The sequence below is a fragment of the Saimiri boliviensis genome, chromosome 12 (genome assembly GCF_048565385.1).
Source record: "Saimiri boliviensis isolate mSaiBol1 chromosome 12, mSaiBol1.pri, whole genome shotgun sequence".
Lineage (NCBI taxonomy): Eukaryota > Metazoa > Chordata > Mammalia > Primates > Cebidae > Saimiri > Saimiri boliviensis.
This window is the reverse complement of record NC_133460.1, coordinates 5,269,557-5,282,661: the sequence shown is the minus strand read 5'-3', so window position 1 is coordinate 5,282,661 and position 13,105 is coordinate 5,269,557. Positions and strand designations below refer to the sequence as shown.

Genomic DNA, 13,105 nt, shown 5'->3' with positions numbered 1-13,105 from the left:
AGTTAAAACGCTTATAGATAATTAACACGGTTAAAATAGTGATTTCACAAATGATGAAAGATATTTGTTTCAGGGCCTAGAATAAACACCATTACTGTGTAATTCAACTTCGACCTCCCCCTGAGAGGACCATCCAGCACAATGTTTACATGCATAAACAAATTAGAGTAGGGACAAAGGAGTGTGGGGTAAACAGATTTAACTGGGGAAGCTTTTATTATCCTAATCTTTACTCCGTGACTTAATGCTCTAATGTAAGAACTGGCTGCCTTCAGCCAGTCTCATTGAAACCTTTTGACCTTCCAAAAGGTTTGAGACTGTAATCTGTAACTTCCCTAATATTTCTGTTAATATTTTGCCAGCCACCCCAAGTGAATCCCAACACTTTGCTGCTTTTTTGGTAGATGGTTGTCTTTTCCCTGGGTCTTCAGATGTTCTTTCTTTGTGTCTTTATCTCCTTGCAAAGGCAACAGTCATGTTGGATGAGGGCCCACCCTACTACCTCATTTTTACTGAATCATCTCTAATTTAAAGACCCTATCTCCAAAAACAGTCACATCCTGATGTATGGGGGGGTTAAGGCTTCAGTATGTGAATTTAGGAGTCAGGGGAGTATGCCATTCGGCTCATCACAACAGGATAGAACATTTTTATAATTATAGATGGTGGCTCATGCCTACATTTGTATCACTTTGGGGGGCCAAGGCAGGTGGATCTCTTAAGCCCAGGAGTTTAAGACCAGCCTGGGCAACATAGCAGAACCATGTGTCTACTAAAAATACAAAAGTTTGATTGGTGCGATGGTATGTTCTTGTAGTCCCAGCTATTCGGGAGGCTGAGAAAGGAGGATCACCTGAGCCTGGGAGATTAAGACTGCAGGGAGCTGAGATCACTCCGCTGCACTGTGACCTGGGTGACAGAGTGAGACCTCCATCTGAAAAACAAACAAACAAACAAAACCTTAAACAAATAAATGCCCATGTTATTTACTAATACTCAATGTATGCTTAAACCCAGCACTTCACTCAAATGTTGCATTCTTCTGCCTGGGAGGTGTTGATAAAGTGACCTTAGGAAAGCATCTTTGTCTATGTTTCAGCAATGAACTGAACTTGAGTGAGAAGAGACACGTATCTTCTCTTTCCCTCCCTCCCCTTGCTTCTTCCTATTTCCATGTTCAGTCCCTCACTCTTCTCTCACAGTTTCTCCTCATATACCAGCTGTTCTTCTAGGCCCTATTTTAGAAGAAGATGAAAGTATTTTTACCCTTAAGAAAACTTCAGTCAACTGGGGTGTGAGAGACCTTAACAAGTATTGCCACAACTGCTGAGACAGAAGCAGGGAACATGAAACAGGATCCCTTGGAAGAGAGGTGTCACTCCTGCTCAGCTGTTACATGGGAAAGGCTGCAGAGAGAAGGTATCTCTTCTGCATTCAACCTTGACCTTCAGCAAGTCCCTTAGCCCCCCGTTGGGTGGCCGCAACATGGAAACAGCACCTCTCCGTTAGACGGCAGGAGTTCTATGAATGCAATTATTAATCACTGTGATGCTATTATAAACTCTCACCATGAAACTATGACACACTCCTTCTCTTTTCCCAGACCGATAGTATTGAAAAGCCTTCCTGTCCCAAGCTTATCATATAGACAGGTAACTTATATCACCATAAATTTATGATGACTTTGTAATCAAGTGTTAATGGTCTCCTGCACTCCGCAAAGCAGGAATGGAGGGGGCAGTTGCAGCTGGTAATGGCCATGTTCGTTTTTATTTTATGATTACCTTTCTTCCATCTCTAGTTCCAAAAAGGGTTTTGAGATGGCTTATGGTAAAGGTGCAGATTCAATAAACCATGAGATTATTAAAAGAAATTACATGTGAGCCTAGTAATGAAAGAAAGAGGGGGAGGATGGTAAGAAAATATTCAAAGAAATCTTCAGATTTCATTTATTTCAATTGATAAAGCATCGTAGGCTAAAGGTAGCCACTGGAACTGAGCACAAAGCTTCTATCTGAGGATTCTGATAAAATGGAAAGAAAGCGAGAAAGAAAAAAAGAAGCAAAGATTGTACACCTTTATATGTCTAGCTATGTTGCTCTCTTTTTTAAACGATATTTATTTAGCACCTACTCTGTTGCTGGGATTTTGATAGGTGATGAGCAGTGGAGGGAGAAAGATGTAAATGCTACTAAGACCAAGTCCATTCAGATACAGTAATGGCTTGTGCAAAAGTCCAGAGGTAAAAGAGAATTCCGTATTTTTAGAAAAGAACATGAATTGGCATGTGTGTGCATGCGTAAGGGTGTGCATCTATTCAAGCTTTGTTTTTTCCCCCTAGAGACGGGGTCTCACCCTGTCTTCCAGGCTGGAATGCATTGGCGTGGACATAGCTTACTGCCGTCCTGAACCTCTGGGCTCAAGCAATCTTCCCACCTCAGCCTCTAGAGTGGCTGGGATTATTCAAGTTTATCATTGATGATTGGGAAGAGCCACAGTCAATGAACCTAGAGACCAGATAACTTAGGGCCCTGTTAAGGCAAGTTAAGGAGTTTAGCTTTTACTTTAAGGACAATTGAGAGCCATTGAAGTGGATCCAATTTTCTATTTAGAAAGATAATTCTCTCTGCAGTGTGGAGAATGGATTGCAGTGGAAGGAGACAGGAGAAGAACATCAGTTAGACGGCTGTTGCAGGTGGATGGGCACTTTGGGTAGGAATCATGGCTAGGGGAGTGAAGAGAATGGAATGGATCTGTGAGAGACAGAGCAAGGGAAACAATTTGTTTAACTTGTAGATGAATTGTACATAAAGAGTGAAGTTAGGAGAGAAAGCAATATGGACTCTGGAGTTTCTTTCTGGCACCTTCTAGTTGGATACATGTACCGTTTAATGAGATGGCAGAATTCGAAGAAAGAAAAAGTCTTGGGTCTTAGTGAAAAGACGATGTGTCTGCCTGTAGGTGTGTTGCCTGAGAGGTTTGGAAGACACTTAGGAGAAGATAGGTGTTACATGAGCAGCTGAGTATAAGAATCTGACACTGAGAAGTGAGAGGGGATTGGTGACATATTTGGGAGCCTTGGAGTATACAAAGTTTTTAAGCTATGGGAATTGATGGAGTCCTCTAGGTAGAGTTTGAAGAATACAAATAAAAGAGGCTGGCTGTGATGGCTCATGCCTGTAATCCCAGCACTTTGGGAGGCCAAGGCAGGTGGATCACAAGGGCAGGAGTTCTAGACCAACCTGACCAACACAGTGAAACCCCATCTCTACTAAAAATAGAAAAATTATCTGGGCATGGTGGTGCCTGCCTATAATCCCAGCTACTCAGGTGGCTGAGGTAGGAGAATCACTTGAATCCAGGAGGTGAAGTTTGCAGTGAGCTGAGATCACACCATTGCACTCCAGCCTGGGTGACAGTGAGACTCTGTCTCAAAATAAAAATAAAGAAAAGAAAAGAAAAGAAAAGAAAATCCAAGAATTCTTTGGACCCCAACGTTGAGAGGTTTCCCACAGAAGAAAGAATTTATAGGAAGGTCTAAGCATCAGCAGCTAGAGATGTCAGGAAATCAGCAGCAAACAGTGGTGTTATGGAAGCAAAAGGAAAACCGTGTATCACAGAGCCTGTGACAGAGTGGCAATAAAGTCCCTTGCCAATGGAAGCCACGGCATTGAATGATATACTCAAGGAGAACTGAGCGTGAGAGAAGATGAGAGCCCAGGACACATCTTTGGGCTCTCGTGTTATTTCGGGGTGACCATGAATTTCCGGAAGTCCCCCTGCAATAGCTTTGATTTGAGGTGGAGAGAAGTGTTTGTACTTTCCATGATGCACTGTGAATTACTGACTACTGTTCCAGGCATCTTAACTGTGACTTTAATAACCTGAGCTCTAGCTCCCATCACCGTTCCGGCAGTGTCCCAGGGCTCATTAAATCACTGGGGGTATTCGAAGACCTCCCAATTAAGGACTCGTTTTATGAGCATAGTTGAAATCCTGGAAATTATTGCCTCTTTGAGACACAGGAGTAGATTCTGGTACCTGCTAGGATGAATGATAACGTGGACCCTGATGATTTGCTGTCCTTCATCGTTTGATCTGCTTAAATAACCAGAGAGTAATTAGTCCATTGTTGTGTGCAGCTAGGTGTTACAAATGGAGTTGTAAATTCAGTGCCTTAGAAAAAAATGTGGGTATTAGTTTCTCCCCTGCAATTCAGTTTACAAATAGTTCTGGGGCAAAGTGGGAAGCAGCCCAGGGTGCCCTCTCAGGGATGACATGTGTGGTCATGTACGTGCTCAGACACATCAGTGTGCACACACGTACATAGGTTCATGTTCTCAAAACTGAACAAAAATAAGAATCCATCTGATGTAATTTCTTTGTGGCATGTTTTTAAATGAAGATATTGAAGCTGATGGCATCCAGGGCTGGGGAAGTTTGGAGAAGGGAACAGAAAATTTCACAATTGGATTTCCAGCAGTAACGGTGTCCAAACTCAGCCCCTCCTTGTACAGCAGAACTCTGTGTTGTGCTGAGCTCAGGAAATTCGTCTGCAGCATGAAGTTTTTTACCTTGCTGGCATCACTCAGGACCACAGAGGGAGCATGCATGCTGGTTGAGGATCTGGAATTTGAGACTGACTGCGTTCTCAGTCTGGCTCTGCTATTCACTATTGGTTTGACCTTGGGAAAGACTCTTAATGCCTCTGAGGCTTCATTTCTCCATCTATTAATGAAGATAACCATAGAACCAGACTCACTGGTTTATTAGAAGAGGCCAACGAGAACATTTATGGAAAGAGCTTGGCCTGACACCAGAGATGTACCGTGTGCTAAATATGTTACTTATCATTCTCACGTCTTCATCACAGTATATAGATGAATATAGATGAACCAGGCATCAACCGTCGGTGTTTCAGAGCAAGAGAGCGACAGACATTCAGTATCGTTTCCCAAGTTTATCAAACTGTTCCTGACCTCTTGGTGATATGTGCAGAGGCCCCTCAAAGCACAGGGGAAACAGGCTACAGCTGCCGGAGCTACACTCATTTGATCTGGGAGTAAGGATTGAAAAACTGTATCTGGTGTTAAAGCAATTACAGATACATGACAGAGTTGCATGTAAAACGGATATGGATTTCTAGAACAAAGCACAGACTGTCAAGTGCATCTTGCCCTTGCAATACTTGATTCCATTTGTGTTTCCCAGAATTCCTGGAGGGTAACATCACTCTCCTCTGGGGACAGCTGATTTTCTCCACAAAAGTGTTGATTAAGAGGACGGTGGAAATGTGTGCATACTTCCCAGTAAGCCTTCCTTCTTGCGCTTTATTGAAGATTCCACTAGAAATTCGGTGCCTTGGAAATTGAAGTTTTGAAATCAGCAAATATTCTTTATTCAGGACGCCCACTCGGCTTACCATGACACCCTTTCAAAAGAGTTTTAATTTTGTTTCTCCTCTCTCCATCCCTTCAATATGAATTTAGGTCACCAATAATTTTATTGAGCTTCAAAATAATCTAAACTATTTGAAATGGAAGACACCTAAGAAAAAAGATCACTCTTGAACGGATCAATCACTGACCTATATATCTCATCTAAAATATTTTTTAGAGTAATTACCCTATACCTCACCTACCAGAAATATCTTTAAAGATTGATAAGACATCCATATATCCAAACAATATGGATATGCGGAATATTGGAAATATCAATGTCTTTAAGTTCCGTACTTAAAAAATCTTGCTTTTTAAATCACTCAATAGCTACCTAATATTAATAGCTACCGAATATTATATAATGTATGTTGTATTAGATTGCTCGGGGCTGCAACAACACAGCATTACAGACTTGGCAGCTTAAGTAACAAAAATGTATTTTCTCACAGTTCTGGAGTCTGGAAATCCAAGATTAAGGTGTCAGCAAGATCAATTCCTTCAAAGGTCTCTCTTCTTGGCTTGTACATGGCCATCTTTTCCCTAAAAAGGAAAAGATGTGTGTGACTGTCTCCTAATCTCTTCTTATAGGAACACTAGTCATACTGGAGAACCTAGAGCAGGCGTCCCCAAACTACCCCCTGAGGCCATTTATCCGGCCCCCCGCCGCACTTCAGGAAGGGGCACCTCTTTCACTGGTGGTCAGTGAGAGGAGCAAAGTATGTGGCAGCCCTCCAACGGTCTGAGGGACAGTGAACTGGCCCCCTGTGTAAATAGTTTGGGGATGCCTGACCTAGAGGATGGGAGAAAATTTTTGCAATCTATCCATCTGACAAACGTCTAATATTCAGAATCTACCAGAAACTTAAGCAAATTTACTAGGTAAAAAACCACCCTATAGAAAAGTGGGCAAAGGATGTGAACAGACACTACTCAAAAAAAAAAGACATACATGCATCCAAAAATCATGTGAGAGAAAGTTCACCATCAATGATCATGAGAGAAATGCAGATCAAAGCCACAATGAGGTACCATTTCACACCTGTCAGAATGGTGATTATTAAAAAGTCAAGAAACAATAGATGTTAGTGAGGTTGTAGAGAAATAGGAACACTTTTATGCTATTAGTGGGAATGTGAATTAGTTCAACCATTGTGGAAGACAGGGTGGTGATTCCTCAAAGATTTAGAACCAGAAATACCATTTGACCCAGCAATCCCATTAACTGGGTATATATCCAAAGAAATATAAATCATTCTATTATAAAGATACATGCACACACATGTTCACAGCAGCACTATTTATAATGGCCAAAAAAAAAAAAAAAATGGAATCAACCTAAGTGCCCATCTATGATAGACTGGATAAAAAAAAATATGGCACATATACACCTTAGAATACTATGCAGCCAAGCCGGGCGCGGTGGCTCAAGCCTGTAATCCCAGCACTTTGGGAGGCTGAGGCGGGTGGATCACGAGGTCAAGAGATCGAGACCATCCTGGTCAACATGGTGAAACCCCGTCTCTACTAAAGATATAAAAAATTGGCTGGGCATGGTGGCACGTGCCTGTAATCCCAGCTACTCAGGAGGCTGAGGCAGGAGAATTGCTTGAACCCAGGAGGCGGAGGTTGCGGTGAGCCGAGATCGCGCCATTGCACTCCAGCCTGGGTAACAAGAGCAAAACTCCGTCTCAAAAAAAAAAAAAAAAAAAAAAAGAATACTATGCAGCCATAACAAGGAATGAGATCATGTCCACTGCAGACACATGGATGAAGCTGGAAGCCATTATCCTCGGCAAAATAACACAGGAACAGAAAACCAAACACCACATGTTCTCACTTATAAGTAGAAGCTGAACAATGAGAACACTTGGACACAGTGAGGGGAACAACACTCACTGGGGCCTGCTGGGAGAGGGTGGGGAGTGGAGAGCATTAAGAAAAAAAAGTAATGCATGCTGGCCTTAATATCTAGGTGATAGGGTTGATAGGGGCAGAAGACCGTTATGGCACACACTGACCTACGTAACAAACCCCCACATCCTGCCCATGTATCCCAGAACTTAAAAAAAATTAATTAATTAAATTTAAAGAAAGGAACACCAGTCATAATAGATTAGACCCTACCCTTATGGATTTATTTTAACTTAATTACCCCTTAAAAACCTTATTTCAAAACAAGGGCATGTTCTGAGGCTTGAGGGGTTAAGACTTCACCATACGGATGTTGAGGAATAATATCAACCCATGTCTTAGGTGTATGTCATTTATTTGACTATATTCCCTTCCATGATCTTTCAGGGTAATTCTATTTGTTTTGTATTTCTTCAGATTAAACAATGTCTTATCAAATAATCAGACCATAACACTTGTGCAGCTAGATAAACAGAAATGTTTTGTTGTGATTTGGAATTTTAATTTTGTCTTTTTTTGTTCAAAGTAGGAATGGCTTACATCCCCCCACTCAGGAATAACATGATTTTGTTTTGACAGAAACCTTTAATAGAAGATTATTTTTTTCTCAGTGGCAATCTGCAGAAAAATGGGGTAATTTTAGGTGAACTGAAGGGCGTGGAGGGCAGCTCTGTTAAAGCTATCTTTGTGCTCATGTCGGGACAGTAATATCATCCAATAAAAGGACGTATGCAATTATACCACCTTTGTGGTAATTATATGGATAGGTTAGTTGTTCAGTACATTTGATTATGCTTTGTTCAACAGCCCTTATTGGCTTTTGGTGGGACAAGCTTTTACTGGATCAATGCCCGGGACTTGTATGTTGAATGTTTCATAGGATGCATCTTTCTGGAAGCAAAGAACAAAAAAAAAAAAAAAAAAAAAAAAAATTGAGAAAAAGGGTCATGATTACCATTCCCTTCTTTTTCCTTTTAACAACATTTTTAATGGACAGTTCCAGAGACAGTTTCATCCTTTGTAAAACCCTTATGTTAGTCATTTGAGAGAAAAGCAAGTAATATATGGTTTTGGAACCATTAACACAACACAGAACTCTTTAAAGTGAGTATATGGCCTCCTCCCCATCTACCCTCTCAGACCTCCAGTCTCACCCTGGGAGGAGCAGAATTTCCATTGAGAGCCTGGTTCGTGCTCTTCTGTATTGTCTCCTTTGCCGATAAAAATATCCAGGAGTATGCTGGATATTTTTTAAAGGATGGCCTTTTTAAAGGATGGCCTCATACTCTGCATTTTATTCACCAACCTGCCCTTTTCACATGACATGGTTATTATCCACATACACCGATATTAAAAATTGACCTACTCCTTTTTCATAGCTGCATAGTATTCCATAGTATAGACGCATCACTATTTGTTCAGTCATCCTCCCACTGATGTTATTTAGATTATTTCTATGTTGGATTTGTTTATTTATTTTTTCTTCTGTTGAAATAAGCATTGCTATAAGAATCATTTTGTATGTATTTCTTTCATTTTGGTAGTTTCTCTTTCTGTGGGGTAAAATTCTCGGAAATAATCAGTTAAAGTTCACCAATTTTTTAATTTCAACAAATATTACTATGTTTCTACCCCCCTTCACGCACACACACACACACACACATACACACACACACACACAATTTAAACAATTTGAAATCTTCCCAACACTATAAACTACCTGACCAAGAGTAGATGTTAGCGATCTTTTGAAAGTATTGAGTATAAATATGGCATATGGTATATTGTTGCTTTATTTTTTATGTTCTTGACTACTAATTATATACACAATCTTTCCTCTTATATGAGTTATTTATGTACAATATTTGTCCATTTTCAATTAATCATTTTCTTGTTAATGTAGAAATTCTTCACATCTTAAAGCTGTTCACCTTAGCTTCTTAAATTTGTTATCAATACATGCTATTATTTACCTTTTCAGTTTATCTGCAAGATCCTTTTCCACTTAAAAGTGGTTTATCATCACTTTTATTAATAGCTTAAGGAGCTATCCTTCCCTTATTCAACTTTTATTAAAATAGCCTTTTGTTATACTTTATAGTTTTATGGTTTATCTTTAGGTGTTTAAATTTACCAGGAACTTAGTTTTGCAAAATTAAGTATTAAATCTAATATGCATGATTTTTCTTGAAAAGGGTAGTCAGATAAGTCAAAAAACCTTGTTTTCATATTCCACCTTTTTTTTTTTTGTTACCTCGTGTGTGTGCATATACTCACACACATCACAATCTCTGCATTCTTATTACCTCCAATCAACTCTTTATTTACTGTTGTGTCTTAAAGAGTTTTGCTTAGTAATATACTTTAACCTTGGCATGATGCTGTTGATGACATAGTAATGATTAGAATTCCTTGCTTTAAAAGTTGGGCAGGTAACATTGGGGTCAGAAGCTTTTTGAACCCATGAACTAATTAGATTTGGCCGGGGAGTTGGGGGTGGGTGTTGGGAGTGGTGTGTAAGTGGCAGAAATCTGACCCAAGCTGATCCAAGCTAAAAGGAAGAGCATTGACTTTTAGAAAGGAAGAGCAGGGGTTGCTCTAAGCTTACGAAATCCAGGAGCTCAACCTATGTCCCGAGGACTGGGTCTTGTTCTCCACGTCACTTAGTTCTCTTTCTGCCAGGTTTACCTTGGCTCTGCCCTTATGAAGTAGAAAGATGCTTACTAACTATCCCAAGTTTCATCTCAGTGCCTGAACAGCACCAGCATAAAACATGGAATTACCTGCCCATCATTAAACGATCCCCACCATTAGAAGGAGGTGAGATCCTCATCGGCTAGCCTAGCTCATGCGCCCACCATGACCTAGGAGATGGAATCAATCCTGCAGGAACCACCCAGCTTGATGGTTTATCCTCCCAGAGGGAAGGAACGCCACTAAGAAAAATTTAAATGCCGTTACCAGAAAGAGGGGATGACCCTTTGGTAGGCTAAAACTAGGGATTTTCACTATTCCTGATTAATGTGAATCAAATTTTTATGTTTGTTCTGAAAATTGTATCCATTTGGATGAAAGCAACTCTTTCATCGAAATGGCGGCCAGGTTTAATTCCTGAATCTAAAAGTTGGTATCCAGAGAAAAACAAATTAAGGTAACAATGAGATACCATTTTTACAACTTGCATTGGCAAAGACTTACATGTTTCTAATAGCCATTTGGGTACAACTCTGAGTACAAAAATCTCTCATCTATTAATGGTTGGTGTGCAAATTGGAATAATCTTTGAAGAGCTGTTTTTATGAAAAGATATACAGCTTTTATCAGCAATGCTTTTTTAATGAATTAACTCCATAGCAAAAATACTTTCAGTTGGTTTGAAAATAGCCACGGCAAGATACAAAAGTATGCTTGTGCAAGTCTTTGGTGTGCTATTGTTTGTAATATTGATGCCATATCCTGATCTAATGATGCCATATCCTGATCTAATGCATACTACTAGTTAGCTGATTGTAAAATTGTGCTCTAGTTATGTATTTGCCTGACATTTGAAGAAAGGAGAATTACACATTTTAAGTCAAAACCATTGTTTAAATGTAAAGAAAACAGCTACTTAAAGAAGATTTAGCCCTAACATCACTGCTAGAGTTAGCTCTTTGCAATGATTCACCCTAGAGTGGTCAGGTCACCTCTGCTGTGCTTTGATTACACCTTCCATATGGATTACGGATCATATTCAAAACAGTTAATTACTGAGCTACAGCATTAATCACTTGGCTGAATATATTTCACCTTTTCTCCTTCCTGCAATGTTTCAGCCAAGTTAACGGATAGCAGTGCATTAAAAACAGGTAGTACTAGAAGGCAGTAGAGAATGCAGCCTCCAGCACAGATATCCCGGGGTCAATTCTGGAGCCATCATTTATTAGCTCTGTTGCCCTCAGGCAAATCACTTACTAGTTCTGGTGAGTTCATATCTTCTTTTGTAAAATGGCCATAATAAACACACGTTCTCATATCTAGCCTGATTATCATGAAGAGTCAGGGAAGTGTCTATAAGCCCTAAAGCCCTGGACACAAATGTGTAAACACGGTACGTATGGAACTGCTAATTATTGTTACTAATCTCCATCCTGTTTTTGTAAGATTAGGTTTTTACCCATGCTAAGCGGTTCTCTGAGACTATGTAGATTTGCAGACTGAGGCAGAGTCGACTACTTGAAAAAAGAAAGTGGTGGGGCGAGGCTCTGTGTTTTGTTACTGTTGTCATTTAATTATTTTATTTCATAGGGAGAAGGAGGGCACCCCCTCTGTACCTTTATAAGTACTAACACATAAAGACACTATTCTTTATTTTGACAGTGTAGGTAAACCTGTAAGAGTCAAGAAAATAACAAGATTTGATCCCGTGTTTTACTGGCTATTTTGCACATGAAGGTCTATCACTTTCGTTTCTGTCTGAGTTCAGCAGTTAGACTCAGCTCTTGGGTTCCTACAGCTCAATTTCTAAAATCTATGTAAGAAGGAAAATGGTGGTAAGTGTACCTGCACTTTTAATGTACATTCTGACCAGAGCCTTCTCAGTTATAGATGTATAGGGGTGTGTGTGTGTGTGTGTGTGTGTGTGTGTGTGTGTGTGTGTCTGTCTGTGTATATTTATGTCCTTAAATTAAGCACTATTGGAACGTGGCTATGCATATTTGTTTCTGTATTACCTGTGGTCATTTTTGTGCTAAAGGGGAAGAATTGATGAGTTGCAACAGAGACCATATGGTCTAAAATATTTATTATATGGCCCTTTGCAGGAAAAAAGAAATGTTTTCTAACTCCTGATTCAGGCTAGAGGTTAGTTTGAGCTGTTGTTACATCAGTGAAAGACTCAGAAACTAGGTGTGTGTGTGTGTGTGTGTGTGTGTGTGTGTGTGTGTGTGTGTTCTTTAAACTTTTAAACTAATAGCTTAACCAAAAGAAAGGCCGAGTTTCTTGGCTCACCCCTATAATCCCAGCACATTAGGAGGCTGAGGTGGGTAGATCACTTGAGGTCAGGAGTTCAAGACCAGCCTGGTCAACATGGGGAAACTCCATCTCTACTGAAAATACAAAAATTAGCCAGGTGTGGTGGCAGGCACCTGTAATCCCAGCTGCTCGGGAGGCTGAGGCAGGAGAATCACTTGAACCCAGGAGGTGAAGGTGACAGTGAGCCGAGATGTGCCACTGCACTCCAGCCTGGGCGACAGAGTGAGACTCTATCTCAAAAAAAAAAAAAAAAAAAAAAAAGAAAAGAAAAGAAAGAAAGAAAGAAAAAGAAAAGAGTAGGGATAAAGGATTTAAAACATTGAAACCATCCGTGGTTATAATGTTCTTGAGTACATGTTAACATCATTGGTTTATTTTTCAAATCTCGTTAAATGCGTAATGTTTCCCAGTTACGGTCTAGCTACTTTCCCATGTGCTATCTAATTTTAGAATTCTCTCAGCCACCACCTGAACTAGTTAGTATTAAACCCATTTTAGAGGTGAAGAAACCTGTTCAGGAGGATTTCAATAACTTGCCACATTTCTTGCAATTCCCAAGAGCCAGAATTCAGCCTTAGCTGTGTATGAATTCACGGTGATGTTCGCTGGGCTCAAGACCATGGGACACACCCCCTCTCCTCTGTCTTTTTGACAATTCCTCAGGCAGAATATCACAAGAATGGCAAATGGAAGGATAAAGAATGTATATGACATGCACCCAAAGAGGCTCCAGGCCTCTT

The 13,105-nt window shown here is 40.2% G+C and overlaps 1 protein-coding gene across 1 annotated transcript in view; it reads left to right on the top strand.

Moving 5' to 3' along the window:
• The window catches only part of RBFOX1 (RNA binding fox-1 homolog 1), a 2,539,409-nt gene that overhangs the window by 1,256,423 nt on the left and 1,269,881 nt on the right, over nt 1-13,105 (top strand).